The sequence below is a fragment of the Myiozetetes cayanensis genome, unplaced genomic scaffold (assembly GCF_022539395.1).
Source record: "Myiozetetes cayanensis isolate MyiCay16 unplaced genomic scaffold, myiCay2020 scf18, whole genome shotgun sequence".
NCBI classification, from domain to species: domain Eukaryota; kingdom Metazoa; phylum Chordata; class Aves; order Passeriformes; family Tyrannidae; genus Myiozetetes; species Myiozetetes cayanensis.
Genome location: NW_026087389.1, coordinates 15,521,765 through 15,536,587, shown reverse-complemented (window position 1 = coordinate 15,536,587; position 14,823 = coordinate 15,521,765). Strand labels below are relative to the sequence as shown.

Here is a 14,823-nt window from a genome sequence, read left to right as displayed (position 1 = left end):
ATATCACAGAGGCAAAATTATTTAATTTGAAGGGCAAAAATGGTAAAGAACAAATGGCTATGAATTGGTAGTGAGTACATTTACAGTGGAAATTAGAAAGTTTCTAGATTCAGAAAAGTGGATGCTAGAAGAGCCTTAAAGATAGAAGCAAGGCACCTTGGCTGTCTGAAGGCAGTGCCCAAAAGGCAGCTCAGTTATCCAGTTCATCCTCCAAACTGGATAATAAAATGGTGTTGGGTATCTTGTGTATTGCCAAGGGGATATAAAGAGGCTTAATCCCGTGTGATTAAATGTGTATTTGCAGTGTGTTAGCCCGGTGTTTCAGGAGGTTTGTTAACATGCTAGAAGGTCCAGAAAGAGTCAGCTTGCTTTCCACGCCTTTTAACCTCGAAATCACCAGAGATGACACAAAGTGAACGTCTCGTGGAGCTGGGCAGGCGAAGGTTCTGTAAACGGCTGCTCTTCTGTGAGTGACGATTAATGGGACTCAGAAGTGAGCGTGCAATGGCAAAACGGACCTTTTAGGTGTCTTACGGATCAGATTGGTGTGGATCACGTTTCTTTCTCTGTATTGTTTATTTCCTCCCGAGCGTTCGGAAAGGGCATGTTTCTTGCGCTTGCCGGACTGAGAACTTCGTGATACTTGACTTTTGCGGTTTTCTTCCTGTTGCACGCTAGTTTGGGGCTGATGCAGAGCAAGTCCTCAGTTTCTCAGAGGCTCTGCTTTGGGAAGGGGGTGGCTGCCGTGCTTTGCGGTAGGCGCGGAGCTGTTCTGGGGGACTCGGGGACACAGGCTGTGTGGCTGGGCTGGGCCGGGGCTGCCGCGAGCTGCACCCGGTTATCTAGCCGGTGTCTGCCGGGACTCAATTAGGCGGTGCGGTAGCAGTTTAATTTGAATAGTTAATTGCGGCGTGCCGGGCCGGGAGCGGCGGCGCTCGGCGGGGCCGGGTGGATCGGCTTGGCGAGACCCCCCTCTAGCGGATGGCCCGGGCCTCGCCCGCCCCTCGGCGGGAGCGGGAACGGGAGCGGGCGGGCCGCCGCACCGGGAAACGGAACCGCGGGGCAGAAGCGCTCCAGCCCCGCGGGCCTTTCCCCGGGCACAGCCGCGGCAGCCCCGAACCCCGGGGCAGCTCCTGCCGGGCGCGGGTCCCGCTGTCCCGGGCGGGCTGTGCTCCCTCCCGAGCGCGACGGAAAACGCCGCCGCTTTTTTACTTTAGGCTAATGGGAAACGGAGGCTTCTCATCCGCGTGGAGAGCAACATCTCCGCTGCGGGAGAGGGTCCGTGGCCGGGTGCATCGTGCCGGGCATCGCAGCGCGTCGCTCGGGAGTAACCGGAGGCCGGCGCGTCTCCGCCGCGCGCAGAACGGTGTGTGCGATCTGCCCGCTGGATGCGTAACGAGCAAGTTCATGGTTCCATTTGTTCTTCCTGCCCGCTGTTCCGGCACTGCCGCTCTGTCTGTTTCTTGGTACTTCTCTGCTCCAGAGAGATGAACCATTACAGCTCGCTCCATCCGCCCGCTCTTTCTCTCGGAGCACTTATTTCGGGTCGCTAGCAACTGGTGTCCACCACAACGCGAGGGCACCTCGGCACTGATCAGCCCCGGTGCCAGCGCGGCTGGGCGAGCCGGCCGAGCGCCCGCGGCCCCGGAGCGCGTCCCGGCGAGCGGACCGGAGCGCGGCTGCAGCGCTCCCGCCGCCGGCTCGGGCCGCCGCGGGCGGGCAGGCGGGCGGATGCGCTCCCGGGGAGCGCAGTGGCTTTTCGCGCTCAGCTCCCGCTGTCCCCCGCCGCTGCTCGCCACGGCCGCCCGGTGGGCTCGCTGCCGGCCGCCGCCTCGGTGCAGACCCCTCTGCGCGGATCGGGGCGGGGGGCGCTGCCTTTCAGCCCCTCCGTCCCCGCCGCACGGGCGGGAGCAGCGCGGTGTTGCACAACCCGCTTCCTTTTTCTTTCGCTTCGCTGCGCCGCGGGCTGCGGCGGCGAGTGCGCGGGGCGCCGGTCCCCGCCCTGGGCGGGGGGGACGGCACGGCCGGTGCCGCCCGCCCGCTCCCCGCCAACTGCGGCGCTGGCGCGGACCGCCGGCTGCGCGGCCCCGCGGGAGGGGGGGCACCGCTGGTCCCCGCGCCCCGACGGACGGGGCGGGTGATCTCCAAGGGGAACGGGGCTGAACCCTCGCCAGGGCGCGGGGATGGAGCCGGGACCGCGCATCCCGCGGCAGGCACAGACCGCCCGGCCGCCCGGCTGTACCCCTTCCCGCGGCGACCGGGCCGGGCAGGGCGGGGCCGCCCCGGAGGAGTCGCGGCGTCGGTGCGTCCCGTTACCGGCGGGGCGAGCCCGCGCTGCCCCCGGCGCGGCGGGAGCAGGTGTCCGGGGGCAGCAGCCCGGGGCGGCGCGGCAGGGGCGGGACCGGGGCCGGGCCCCGCGGGGCCGGGCGGGCGGCAGCGGCGGCGGGCTCGGCGCGCCCGCGGCAGGAGGGAGCCGGAGCGCCCGAAAAGCCGTGAGGGGAGGGGAGGGCGGAGGGGCGGGAGGGGGAGGCAGGCGGGCGGGCGGCGGGCGCATGCGCTCTGGCGGGCCGTGCCATATTGGAATGAGGCAGTGAGCGGAGCGCCGGGGAGCCCGAGCCCCGGCAGCGGCGCAGGGCTGGAAAAACTCCCCGCAGGTGAGGCGGGCGGCGGCGGCGCCCGCGCTCGGGCGGAGCGGCCCCGGGCGCAGCTGTTGGGGGCGTTTTGCCGGCGGGGCGCGAGGGCGGAGGGTTTTCCGGCCCCGAAGTTTGGATGCGGGAAAAAGGCGGCGAGGCGGCAGAAGGAGGAGGAGGAGGAGGAGGGGGGTGGAAGAGGCAGGCGGAGCGCGGCGGGGAGGCGGCGGCGGCGGCAGCGCGGGGGGACGCGCCGAGGAGCGATGCGCGGAGCTGGCCGGGCGCCGCCGCGCAACTGCCCGCGCGCAACTCTGCGCGCTCCCGCCGGGGGCCCGCGGCGTCCCGCGGCGCGCTCGGCCGAAGTTGCCCTCCCGGCCGGCGCCGCGCCCGCCCGGGGACGCGCTCGGCCCCCGCGGGAACTTTGTGCGCGCCGCGCCGCCGCCCCGGCGCGGCCGGTCCCTGCCCGCGCCCGCGGGGGGCCGAGCCCACCGAGCGCCTCCCGCTCGCCCCCCTCCCCCTCAAAATGGCGGTGGAAGGGGACCTTTAAACCCCGCGCCGCTCCGCTCCGCACCCCCGCCGGGCGCGGCCGTGCTCCGCTCGGCGCGGCGCGCGTCCCGCCCGGGGCAGCGCCCGGCGTCGCTCCCCGTCAAGTGGCCCGTCAGCGAGCGGCTCTCGCCTCCCGTTCTGGGTGGGTGGGTGCGTGTGGGGAGAGAGAGAGGGGCGGGCGCCGCCTCCGCGGCCGCGCCGGCGGCTCTCCCGCAGCGCCGCCGCCCGCGCTGTAGGGCCTGCGCTGCCGCGGGGCCGGGCATTGTGTGCGCGCCGCGCCCGCCGCCGCCGCTCCGCACCTCGGCGGCTCCGCGCCCGCCGAGCCGGGGACAGCCTTTGTCTCTCGGGGAGTCGGGCTGCGCTGCCCGCCGCCCCTGCACCTGAAGTCGTAAATCCGCCCACCGGTGACACCGCCGGGGATGCCCCGGGACGCCAACTTCGGGCTGGGGAGGGAGCGGCGCCGGGGCAGCGGCGGCGGCGGGAGGGCTCCCGCCCGGGCAGCGCCGGGTGGAAGCGGGAGGGCGGAATGCCCGCATCGGAAGGACTCTGCAAGTTTTCCGTCTGTGGCTTTTCGCAAACTTGCTACCGGGGGCCCCCCCATCCGCCCCCCTCCACAATGGAAATAATGAAAGGAGGAGAAAAACAACGCGGGCAGTTCATTGTGAATTTTTAACTACTTCGCTATTGCAGTTCCACAAGGCCCTTATTTATTCAGAAATAGGCCACTGATGCCTGTTTCACAGTCACATGTGTGCTTTAGCGGAACAATTATATCTACTTTGGAGAAACTTGTTGCTATTATAAAATGATTTTACATGGTAACCTTCATGTCTGACAGTTTTACCCACTTTGACGCCAGAATTCTGGTGGGAGAGGTTTTTACAGCAAAAGTAAAGGCCTACCTTGCTGTTTCTTTGCTGTTTCTTCCTTTCTTCATGGGAGCTGGCTGCTGTCAGTAGCCCAGGAGGTTACCATAGCGAACAGTTCCCTAAAGCAGAATATAAGGTGCACCGTGCAAAACTCATGCCGGAGAAAAAGGTAATCCACCTTGTAACTTTAGAAACATCCTTGTTGCAACTTAGTTGTTTACAATGTATGTGAACTGGTAAGAAGCATCTGATTTGCGAGAGGAAAAACTTGTTAATGGCAAATAGTCTCGTTCCCACAGGAGCAGGGGCTGTAAACTTGTAGCGTCTACAACACCCGGCAGGATGGATTCCTGATGTGGCTACAGTGTGTGATTACTGTTTCAAAATAGCCAACTGTTGGGGCAAAGTAAATCAATGTCAAGATGAAAATAGATCAATTAACTGAAAACATAGGTTTCCTGTGTGGGAGGTGCTACTGACATGGATTTTACAATTAAAGAAAAAAAGAGCAAAAATGCATCTATCTATCTAAAAGATCATCTCTAGGGACAAGACTTAGTGGGCTTCCTGCCTTCAATTCAGCCACTTCCTCTTTTGCATTTGGTTTGTGAATTGTTGCTGTGATTGAGGGACAAGAATGAAATCTAGTTCTTCACAGAACCCATGTTAGTGTCAAAACAGGAAGATTCTTCTCGACAAGACAGATAACCAAATAAAACTGATAGAGCCCACTACCTTTTTTTATGACTCACAACTAAGAGGTAGCGTGGAAGTGTTGGGAGAATGGCTTTGCCAGTGTTTGGTGTGTCTGTGCTGGGCAGTTACACTGAGGACTTCAGTATCCTGTTACATGCACATGTTCTCCACAGGAGACAGCAGTGCAAGATAGAGAGCAGAGAAACAGTGGCAGATCTTTGTGATTATTGATCTGTATGGGTTTTCCTTTGCCCTTTTTTCCTCTCTACTATTAATTTGCCGGTATTGAGTTATCTTATCTGATTCTTAAACCTGGCAAGCCTCCTAAGCAATTGCTGTGTGGAAAAGGTGGATTAAGTGTAAGCTGACATGTTAATGACTGATGGAGTTTGCATGGTGTAATCTTTATATTCTGGGAACCCTTTCGCTGTCTCATGGGGAAGATGTTAATGAGTATTGCAAAAAAACCATTTGTCATAATATGTTTTGGTAACACGTTACAGGAGTTTTTTTGTTGTTTCATGGCAGACCAGTGACAGCTGTAGACCTTAATCTTTGTGTCATGCTTGCTTTTTGAATCCACTGTATTTGGAAATCTCTTTAACATCGTTGCTGTGCTTCCACTTACTAAGTTTGGCCGTGGCACGATCATCGTGCAGTGATGCAGACATCAATACAGTCATTTTGCACTGGCTCGGCTTAAGTAATTGTCCTACAACTGATGCACTTGAGACACGTGGCAACTTAATTACACCAGCATGCTGACAGTGAAATGACTCATGGTAAATTCACTGAAGTGTCCTTTAAGTGCACAAGAAATTTAAACCTGGGAGGTGTTTAGCAAGGGACGTTTTGGGGAGAGAGCTTCCAGTGCCTAAAAACACAGGGCTCGCATCACATCCATTGTTCCTATAATAACGTGGCAGCCTTAATGCTGCAGAATAATGTTCTGATTTGGTTTCTTGACCTCTTAAGTGTGCATCTCTGTGTTTGGTAGATTGGTCATTGCCTTAAAACAGTGTAGTCTGCATAAGTTACAAACGTTTTCTGGAGCTGTATCATCTTTCTTTTGTTCATCTGACTCATCTTGCATGATGAGTAGCAGATTTTGTGTGTCATCTTGCTTTTGGTAGCTTTGAGCATCAGTGTGGCTGCTGGTGGTGGACTTGACTTTGCTCTCCTTTCCTTCTGCTCTTGCGAAGAGGCCACCAGGTTTTAGGTCACAGGTTTAAACTTGAGGTGGTTGTTGAAAGCTTTTAGGTTGTTTGGATTTTTTCCCCTCTCAAGATTACTTTCTTGAAAAGTCCAGGGATAAAATAAGGGGAGGATGTTGATTTGTTTGTTTTGATTCAAATGGTTGTTGAAGTTGTCTTGTATGCAAACACTGTGCCAGTGTGCAAGATCCTGAAGAGGGGATTTAGGAGTTTGCATTCTCCAAGTTCAGCAAAAGTTGAAAGTTAGAGTAAATTTTTATCTTGATTTTGTATTAATATCTTATGATTTTTACAGCCGTGATATCTGTATAATGATATTTTTTATGTAATTATATATTTAATGTATAATTCTTTCCACTGCTCGGCTTTCTTTATATTGATAAAGCTTATGGAAGAAGAAATGAGATGTTAATTAGGTCTCATTTGATTTTAAAATAGTTTTGGTTTTAAGGATACAGGATATATATATATATTTAAGTTATGTGGTGCATGTAAGACACAGGTTTTGTGTTCACTCTGTATCCATGTCGATTTTTCCACCCTTTTCCTGTGCTTTGCTGACAACCTTTGTGGATTGGTGGTGATAATAAGAGAATAATAATAATAATAATAATAATGACAATAATTACAGTAATAATAATTATTATCATCATAGTTATAATTATACTTTTGCCCCTACCTTGTGGGTGAGATAGGATTTTTAAAGTGTTCTTAGGAAAGGCTGGTCTGTAGAATTAAAGTATTACAACATGAATTCTACTCTGCATTCTTAATAGGGCATCTCTTAGGGGACTTCCATGCTTGAATATTTTAAATGTCCCCCTGTGAGCAGGAGGGTGTGAGCTTAGGCTGGAAGATATTCTGCATGTCGGTTGGGACTCTCCAGGTAACTCTCCACATCCCTGGGAAATGAGTGAATGTTAACTAATGTAAAGCTGCACGGTAGTTACCAAGTCCTACGTGAGTGCTTTAAAAACCTTTGAAGCTGGAAAGCGATGAGTCTTCGGGGCAGCTTCTGCTTTGTTTGTTTTGGAAGTGTTGGATTATCACCCCCAGACACCACTGAGGAGCATTTCACTGGGAACTGTGCAAACAAGGAAGGCCTGGGAGCTGCAGGAAGAAGGAAACCCAGGTCCCAAGGTCCTTTTCTTCCTCTGCCTCCCCCTCCTCTTTTCCCTTCGTTACCTCTTCTGGATTCTCTGCCGTGTCTTTGTTCATCTTCCAGTGGAGACAGTGATGTTCAGATTTATTTTCCCGATGGAAATAAGCATCCTATTCCAACACTTGTAAGATCTGAGTGCCTCTGAGACCCTCACCCCTTGGTCATGTTTTGTTGATGGGGTTTGAGGAAGAGTCACGAGAGGACAGGCAAAAAGATGTGTACATGCAGACATTCCAAATTAATCCAATGAGCCTTGTTTCCTAAGAAAATTAGGTGAGCAATAATGTTAGAACCTGAAGTAAAGAGGGTTTCAGTGAGGTTTGCAGTAGAACAGCCATCTCTCCTGTGGGTGCCTGACTCCAGAACTGCAATTTTGGCTCCTTCAAGCCGTCCTTTTTTTTTTTTTAATAGCACAGAGCAGCCTTGAGTGACACAAGTTGCTGCACAGATTACTTCTTCTAAATAATGAACAAGTAGGAGTTTTCCCTTCACTTAAAATATGTGGGAGCCAGATGTGTTTTGGTTTGGGTTTTTTCACCTATTGGGACTTGTCACATGGACAGGTTGCAGATGCTCCCCTACAGTGCAGGTGAGTTTCTAGCTACAGAGGTAATCTTAGCAATTTGTTCAGTGGATGTGGACATTTAAAAAGTGATTATTGTCCCTAGAGTCACCCTGAGCAGCAGCTTGCTGGTTTTCAGGGTCATTGTTTATGTTGCTACGGCACTTCATTTACACTGGTTTATTTGCTGTTACACTTGAGGACACTCTTGTTCACTACAGAAATGATCTCTTTGTTCAAACAGATGAGTTGGGAAGGAGATTAGTGGAATGTGATGTTATCTAAAAATGATGCAGCTATTAAACCAGCTTTGAGATTCTCTGAGAGTACTGATGAGTGAGAAAAGAGACGCATCTCGGATTATTTTTTTTCTCTAAGAGTAAACTGTGCAGAGCTGAGTGACCTCCTGTCCCATTTTGGCTGATTGGAGTTGAGGGCTCTCAGCATATCTCAGGAGGTGCTCTGTCCTGCAGAATTAGGTCATTGGTTGAAAGTAATGATGGTGGTGGGGAACCCTGCAAGGTTTTGCTGTTAGTCACTTAATCTTCTTCAAGGATGTGAGGGCCTGGAGCAGTGATACTGAAGGAGAGATCAAGTGGATTGGGGAAGATGAACTCCAGCTTGATGCATTTAGAGGCTGTAGTCACTATTTCTTCTGGGGATGGGTGGCAGAAAGCCATAAATAGCACCTTCAGATTTGTCATTGTTTCCAGAAGAAACCGATCAAGCCAGGAAGTGAAGGCACTTCCCTCCAGTGCTGGGTGCACATTTATTACAAATGGCTCGGAGTTCTGTGGGTGTCTCCCCTCTCTGTGCTGGAGTCAGTGCTGCCCTGGCATTTCTTATCTCTTTCTTGATCTCTTGACCTGGGAATATATATAAAAATGTGTCATTTTTTTTATTTGGTGTATTTTTTCTTTCTGTTGCTTGACTGAAGGAAATACCTTTAGAAGTACCTCTCTCCTCAGGAGCTGTAGTAATGTGCACGTTTGCAGCTGGAGCACCTGCACTTTGCTCTCTGCATGGCGAGCCATGGCCTCTGGCTTAAAAAAAGAAAGTTATTTGTCTTGAAATCATAAAAAAAAAACCCCCAATTTTTAAATCTTAGGACTGCGAAACTCCATTATATTGTAAAGTCTTACCTGAAATTAGGGTGGGTTTTTGTAAGTATCTTTCTTGTGAAAGCATCTTTTCTTGGGCATCTTCAGTGCCCAATAACTTTGCTCTGAGAATGACACATGGTGCTGTAAAAGCTGTGGTGTTTTGAAGCAGAAGAAATGCTAGAGAAGCCTGACAGGTGTGTGTCACTCTCATATATATTAGTATTTATTTTTCCCTAATGTTGAGTTCCTATTCATGTACTAAATTGTTTGAGTGGTGTTTTCAAGTAAATTCCAAGATCTGTCATTAGATTCTTCAAGAAATGTCCAAGTAGGGAGTGTCGAGCAGACAGGCAGGGGGAGAACATGGGATGCTTTCTTGCACTTGGGCCAGCAGAACTCACAGAATGCACATCCTAAAAAAAGAAATTATTAAAGAAGGCAGTGATTCCTTCCAGGATTAACTCTGTTCGTTACTCTCTAAAGTGTTACCAGGAGGGTTAAACTAATGGCCCTAAGAAATAATGCAAGCACAGGATCAGTCAGAAGTGTTACATATAGAGCACTAATTGGCCAATTGAACCGAGTTAATCAACTCCTTTTAAATGAATGTGTCCATGGGCACAGGCATAGGAAAATCTTCCCCTCTTCCAAGGAAGTTTTTTCTCTTTTATTTGCAAAACAAGACTTAATCAATTTAGCTGCGAGGCTTTTTAGTCCAGTGGCCAAGAGCAAAAGTCTGCTTTTCCAAGTGATTATTTTATGTCCTAAGTTATTTGTTCAATTTTTTTAATAGATATTGGGGAGGGAAGAGGAATTGAATTTTGAATTCCCTTTGCTGTTGGGGTCAACTCTTACGTTTTGAACTTATTCCTTAGCAAATTTAAACACGTAATTTGTCACTCTTCTTAATTAAAACCAGCGTATTTGGGGAAGTGGCTTTGTCAAAGTACATGAGTGCAGTTTATTGTGATAATAAGCCAGTCCTAGATAATTGTAGCCTCACTGCAAGTGTAGAGGGAGTGTGTCCCAACAGTTGGTTTGCTTGGTTTGGGGTTTTTTTGCCAGTTCATCTTATGTAAGGGAGAGATAATGACTGGAAACTGAAGAATCAGGGAGGATTGCCTCTTCTTCCAGTCTTTGTACAAAAATAAGAGGAGCATAACAGCTGGAAGGACAAGGTGACAATAAAAACCCCAACTTTTCAAACTGAAGTTAATGTTTCTTGGTTTAACTCTATGTTCTTACTTGTTGAAAACCAAAATATTGCTTTCTTTGTTTCTGCCTTTTCTGTATATGCTTTTAAGGTAAGAATATTGATTATCTAAGTAAAATGAAAAAGCAGTTTTTATTTGTAGTTGAAGTCCAATTTCTGTCTGAAAGCAACTTGACATAAATTACAACTCTTATGATTATCCAATAAGAAGTATAGATGTTATCCCTTTACAGTAAAACCAAGTTTTTTGTTTCAGTGTTTGGGTTTGATCTTTTGCATTCGTACTTTGTTTCCAAACAGTGGTTGCGTCTTACTGGGAGCTATTTTTAGGTTATCGAGAAATTGCAATATTACGTAGTTTAACAAGCTTTTATTTAAATCAATTTAGGTAAAAGTGCTTTCCTTTTGCGTAGATAATGACATCAAAATATGCCTCGTTAGTCTTGATCATTCTTACATGCAGCTGTGAGTATAGATAATATTAGAGAACAAAATAACAACTGCCTATTAATTAATGAGGGCATCTTTACAGAAGAATAGCAGTGTTGATGTTTGTGAAGACAAAGCCGGGTCTCAGCGGTTACAGTGGTCAGGCTGGAGGAGTTTCTGAATCAAGCAGTGGCTTTTGGATTTCAAAGACTAACAATGTATGATTTCTTTATTATCTGCCCAAAAGGGAGCGAGCTCCACCTTACTGCAGTGCAAAAACCTGCATCTGACAAACGGCACAGCAAAATCCACTTCAATGTATAAAATTACTCCTTCTGAGATTCTGCCTTAGCCGTGAGATTTGACAGAACAAGACCAGTGGGGTGGCTGGTGGAGGGGGCTGGGAAGCTTCTTTGCGTTGCTGGAAGAAGAGTGGCTTCAGCTCTATCTAAAATTGTGAGGAGTATAAAAATTGCCATAATGTGTCAGATCAGTAGGACACCTAGTGCTGTGCCTCACCTCAGAAATCTTTCAAAATGAGGATAAGAATCAGTGAAGCAGAGCACGGTCCTTTGACTGCGTAGGAACCGTGACTTGACCTGTTCTCTGCCATTTGTCTGATCCTTCCTGAATCCACAACTTCCTGTGGTTATGAGGCTGTTGTTTATTATGTGCCACGTGAAAAGGTGCTCAGTTTGTGTTTTCTGGTTCCGTGTGATAGGAGAAACAGTGAATAGCCTTTCCTTATTCTTCCTTCTCATACTAGTTTTGATTTTGCACCTCTCTTGTTCTCTTCCATGGTGGCACCGTTCAGCTGAAGAAAGAACCTGTTTTGTTGTGCAGAAGGTGCTGAAGCCAATCTACAGCTTGTGTGTGTGCAATGCAGGACTGGGCAGGGCTGCTCTTTCTGGTTGGGGGTATTTCTTAACTTTGCTGTAAAAGTGAATTATAGATCTGTCTCTGTTAGTACAGAAATATTTCAAGCCTCTGATGTTCTTTGTTACCTGTTTTGTGCATCTTCTCTTCTTGCCATGGCTGTTTGACACCAGCACTACAGGCTGTCTCAAGGGGCTCTGAATTTCTAAAATTGTAGCATGGTGTTTGTTGTTTTCTTCTCCATTCCTTAGGGCTCTTAATGAGTATGGAATTGGTGTTCCAAGAGAATTAGTTGTAACAGTTTCAAAGTGCCGAGTTGAAGTAGCTAATTAAGATCTCATTGTATAGGTGAGGTTATTTCTCTATACCTTTTTATCCTGCCTTTATCTGCTATTATCCTTCTGCGGTTTTTAGCACACAGCATTTATTTTTTATCTCTTAAATAGTTCTATATTGTCTTAAAACTTGTACTTGTTTCATATTTGTGTGCTTCTCTGGCAAAGCAGGACACAGTATGGACTCATTAGTTCTCCTTGTATTATGAAAAAATACTTTTTCTTCTTATCATTCCTTCCTGTCTTTAAATCAGCCTTTGAAGTATGAGATGATCTTCCAGAAAATGCTCCAAAATATTTCAAGTCTGAGTGAATGAGAGTGCCCTTTCACCAGAGGTGACCATTAAACTTGGGTTTGGCCTTAATGCTCAGACTGTATCATATGCTTTGTAAAACACTTATTTCTTGATAACTTGATCAGTTAACTTCACTAAATAATGAAACTTCATTAAATGAAGTTATCTTTGACTAGGTCTGCTGTGCAACGTGTGGTATGGAATGTAACACTGGTATTTTCAACATTTATTCTGAAGTTCCTAGGTTGTGAAGCTTTTAAGATGCTGTTAATTCAGAGATGTATTCCAGGCTTCCCCACAGCCCCAGGTGCTATGGTGTGAGTAGATCACTGGATGCTTCAGTTTGGAAAATGGCAAAATGAGCATTCCTGGTCATTCCATCTCAGTCTCCTTGTGGAGTTCCCTGTGGCTGACACCTGTGTGACATGCATGGGAAAACACGGATTTTGCATTTAATTGATATTACGTGGGAATATAACACAATTCAAAGGATCTGTATTCCACATGATTTACTTTGGTATAAGGTAATAAGTGTGTTGGAGGTTGCTGAATCAAGTGATTTCATTTTGCTGTTAATGAGCGTTTTTAAGTCAGCCCTTTAGAAAAAATCCATTCATTATTTCTCTGTCTCTCAGCAATTTTCTCTTCAGTTTGTGGCCATTCACTTCTTCTGGGTGTGCCCAGCCCCAGTACGGGAGAACAATCTTTTGTGTTTGGAAGGTCATTTTTGTAGCCATAAATGCTAACAAAGTACCTTACCGGTATTCAAATTAAGATGTTGCAGAGGTGTTGACCTGGGCTCTGGAAAGCTTTTAGGGAGTATCTTTTCTAGTCCTGTTCTTCACTCAGTTTATGTGCTTGCTTTGCATAGAGGTCTGATAATTCATTTTTTTACGTTCCTGTAACTCCAGGAGCGCTCATGGCAATGCTTGTCTGTGCAATTTCCGGTTGCAGCTGAGGGCAGCACTTAAGTGTTGAGATGGTGTCATTTACATCCAGCGCTGCTCTTGCCACTTAATGTTTTCTACCAGCTCCATATCTATAGGGAGCAAATCAAAACAGACTGGGGCTGTCAGCAGAGATGTTTTTTAAACACAACCAGGCAAACGGTTTTCTTTCCCACCTAATCAAGAGTGTATTTAAAATAGAATGTCACGGCGGAAGCACATGATTACAATACATACAGGTGATTCTAGTGGGCTTAGCTCTGAAGAGCTTCTTCAGGCCTACAGTTTGGTGCAGAATATTGACACAGGGGAAGAAAATCCAGGAGACTTCATAAAATAACTTTTTAAGGTAGTGTTTTCAGGACAAAGATATCCTTCGATTTTTCTGAGGCACTGTTTTTATCGCATCCCGCTACAGAATTAAAATTCTGATTTAATAATCACAAGTATTGATGCAAAAGCTGAAGTGGAACTTGAACAGAAGAGCATTATCTCTCTTTTGTATTTATATGTTAGCAACAGAAACGAGGTTGCATGTGCCAGCAGAGTGATGCCTGAAAAAATACACACTGAACATTGCAGGGATAGAGCTGCAAAAATAATTCAATGGTGAAAAAAAAAGTATGAATTTGAAAACACTTTTTATGGCAATGTAAATGTTCCAGCGTTGTCAGGATCAAGCTTTGAAATTGTACTCCTAAAAATAGAGGAATCTTTTTCAGTTGCACTCTGTCTTTTGAGCCCTTAGGCTCAAGTCTTGTTTTTCTCTCTGTATGAACAGACATGCAGGAAAAATCTTAAAATGAGAACAGATTTTCTTGTAATTTTGCCATTCCTGATGTTGGGGTAATAAGAACATCATCACTTACTGTGAGCTCTTCACTAAAACCCTGTGCTGTAACTATTCTTAGGCCTTTAGGCCTGTTAACGTTCTTGTGATTTCAAATTTGTGTTGTTGAAAGCTGCTGTCTTTCTTATTCTTTTTTTTTCTCCCCCTCTTTTTTTAAGCTTTCAGTATTTCTTAAAGGGAGGAACAAGAAGGAAGCATGTCAGTTAATGAGCAGTAACAAAAGGCAAGGCCGTATTTTTGTGGCATTGCCTGGAGAGAGAGAATGCCGTGATTTAGCACAGCTCATAATACTGTAATTCCATTTAGGAGAAGATGCAGGGGAGGGCTGTGTTTTGCCATCACAGTTTCTACGTGCAAAGAGTGGTAGAGTCTTAGTAGTGATTCAAAGGGAGCTTTAGCAAGTTAAAACAGCATTTCGCTGGATAATGCAGAAGCAGCTCGTGAGCTACAGTGAAAATTGGGGACTTTGGCTCCCCGTCAGAAGGTTTGAAGATCACGTTTGGTTGAAGATGTTCCAAGATCATATGTGGGGACTTATGAAGATTATTTGTGTTGACGCCTGAAGTCTCTCGGAATTAATCTATCCAGTAAGACCAAAACTGGCATTAAAGCCAGCCTAGTGTGTATGTTTTTCTCAGTTTTCTAGACTTAAAATGCCACATTTAAAGCCTTGTTACTCAGAAATGTTTTCTCAGCCTGTTACGAAATTTCACTTACTTCACTTGAAAGGCTCGGGTACTGCTTTAGTACCTGAAGTGTATGAAGTAATTCAGTCTGTAAGATGAAAAGTAACTATATTTCTGTGCTTTCAGCCTCTTGTTATTTCTGCTTGGACATAATATTGAGATGTGCTGGCAGTGGAACTGAAATAGTGGCCAAGTTCTGCTCAGTCAGTAATGATAGCTGGAAAAGGATTTTCTTTTCACATCGGAGAAGTTAAGTGTCAGGGCATCAGACAGTCAGGAAGAGTGCATTGCTGACACAACAGCACTGTGTTGAAGCCAGCTTGTCTTTGTGAGATTTGTTGGATCTCAGAGGTAGAATGAAAAACATGTTATGGTACCCAGATCTGCAATTTCAAACAGAATAATGTGT

General features: G+C 47.7%; 1 protein-coding gene across 2 annotated transcripts in view; it reads left to right on the top strand.

Annotated features, from left to right (window-relative positions):
• Positions 1–2,285: 2,285 nt before the first annotated feature.
• SFMBT1 (Scm like with four mbt domains 1) overlaps positions 2,286–14,823 on the top strand; it is a 70,876-nt gene continuing 58,338 nt past the window's right edge. Inside the window, exon 1 of one of the 2 annotated variants that reach the window (XM_050312754.1) lies at positions 2,286–2,302. The gene's annotated coding sequence lies outside the window, so the exon portion shown is untranslated. Of the gene's footprint in view, positions 2,303–2,569; positions 2,655–14,823 lie in introns of those variants that run through there. The other variant, XM_050312753.1, reaches the window with a different exon arrangement.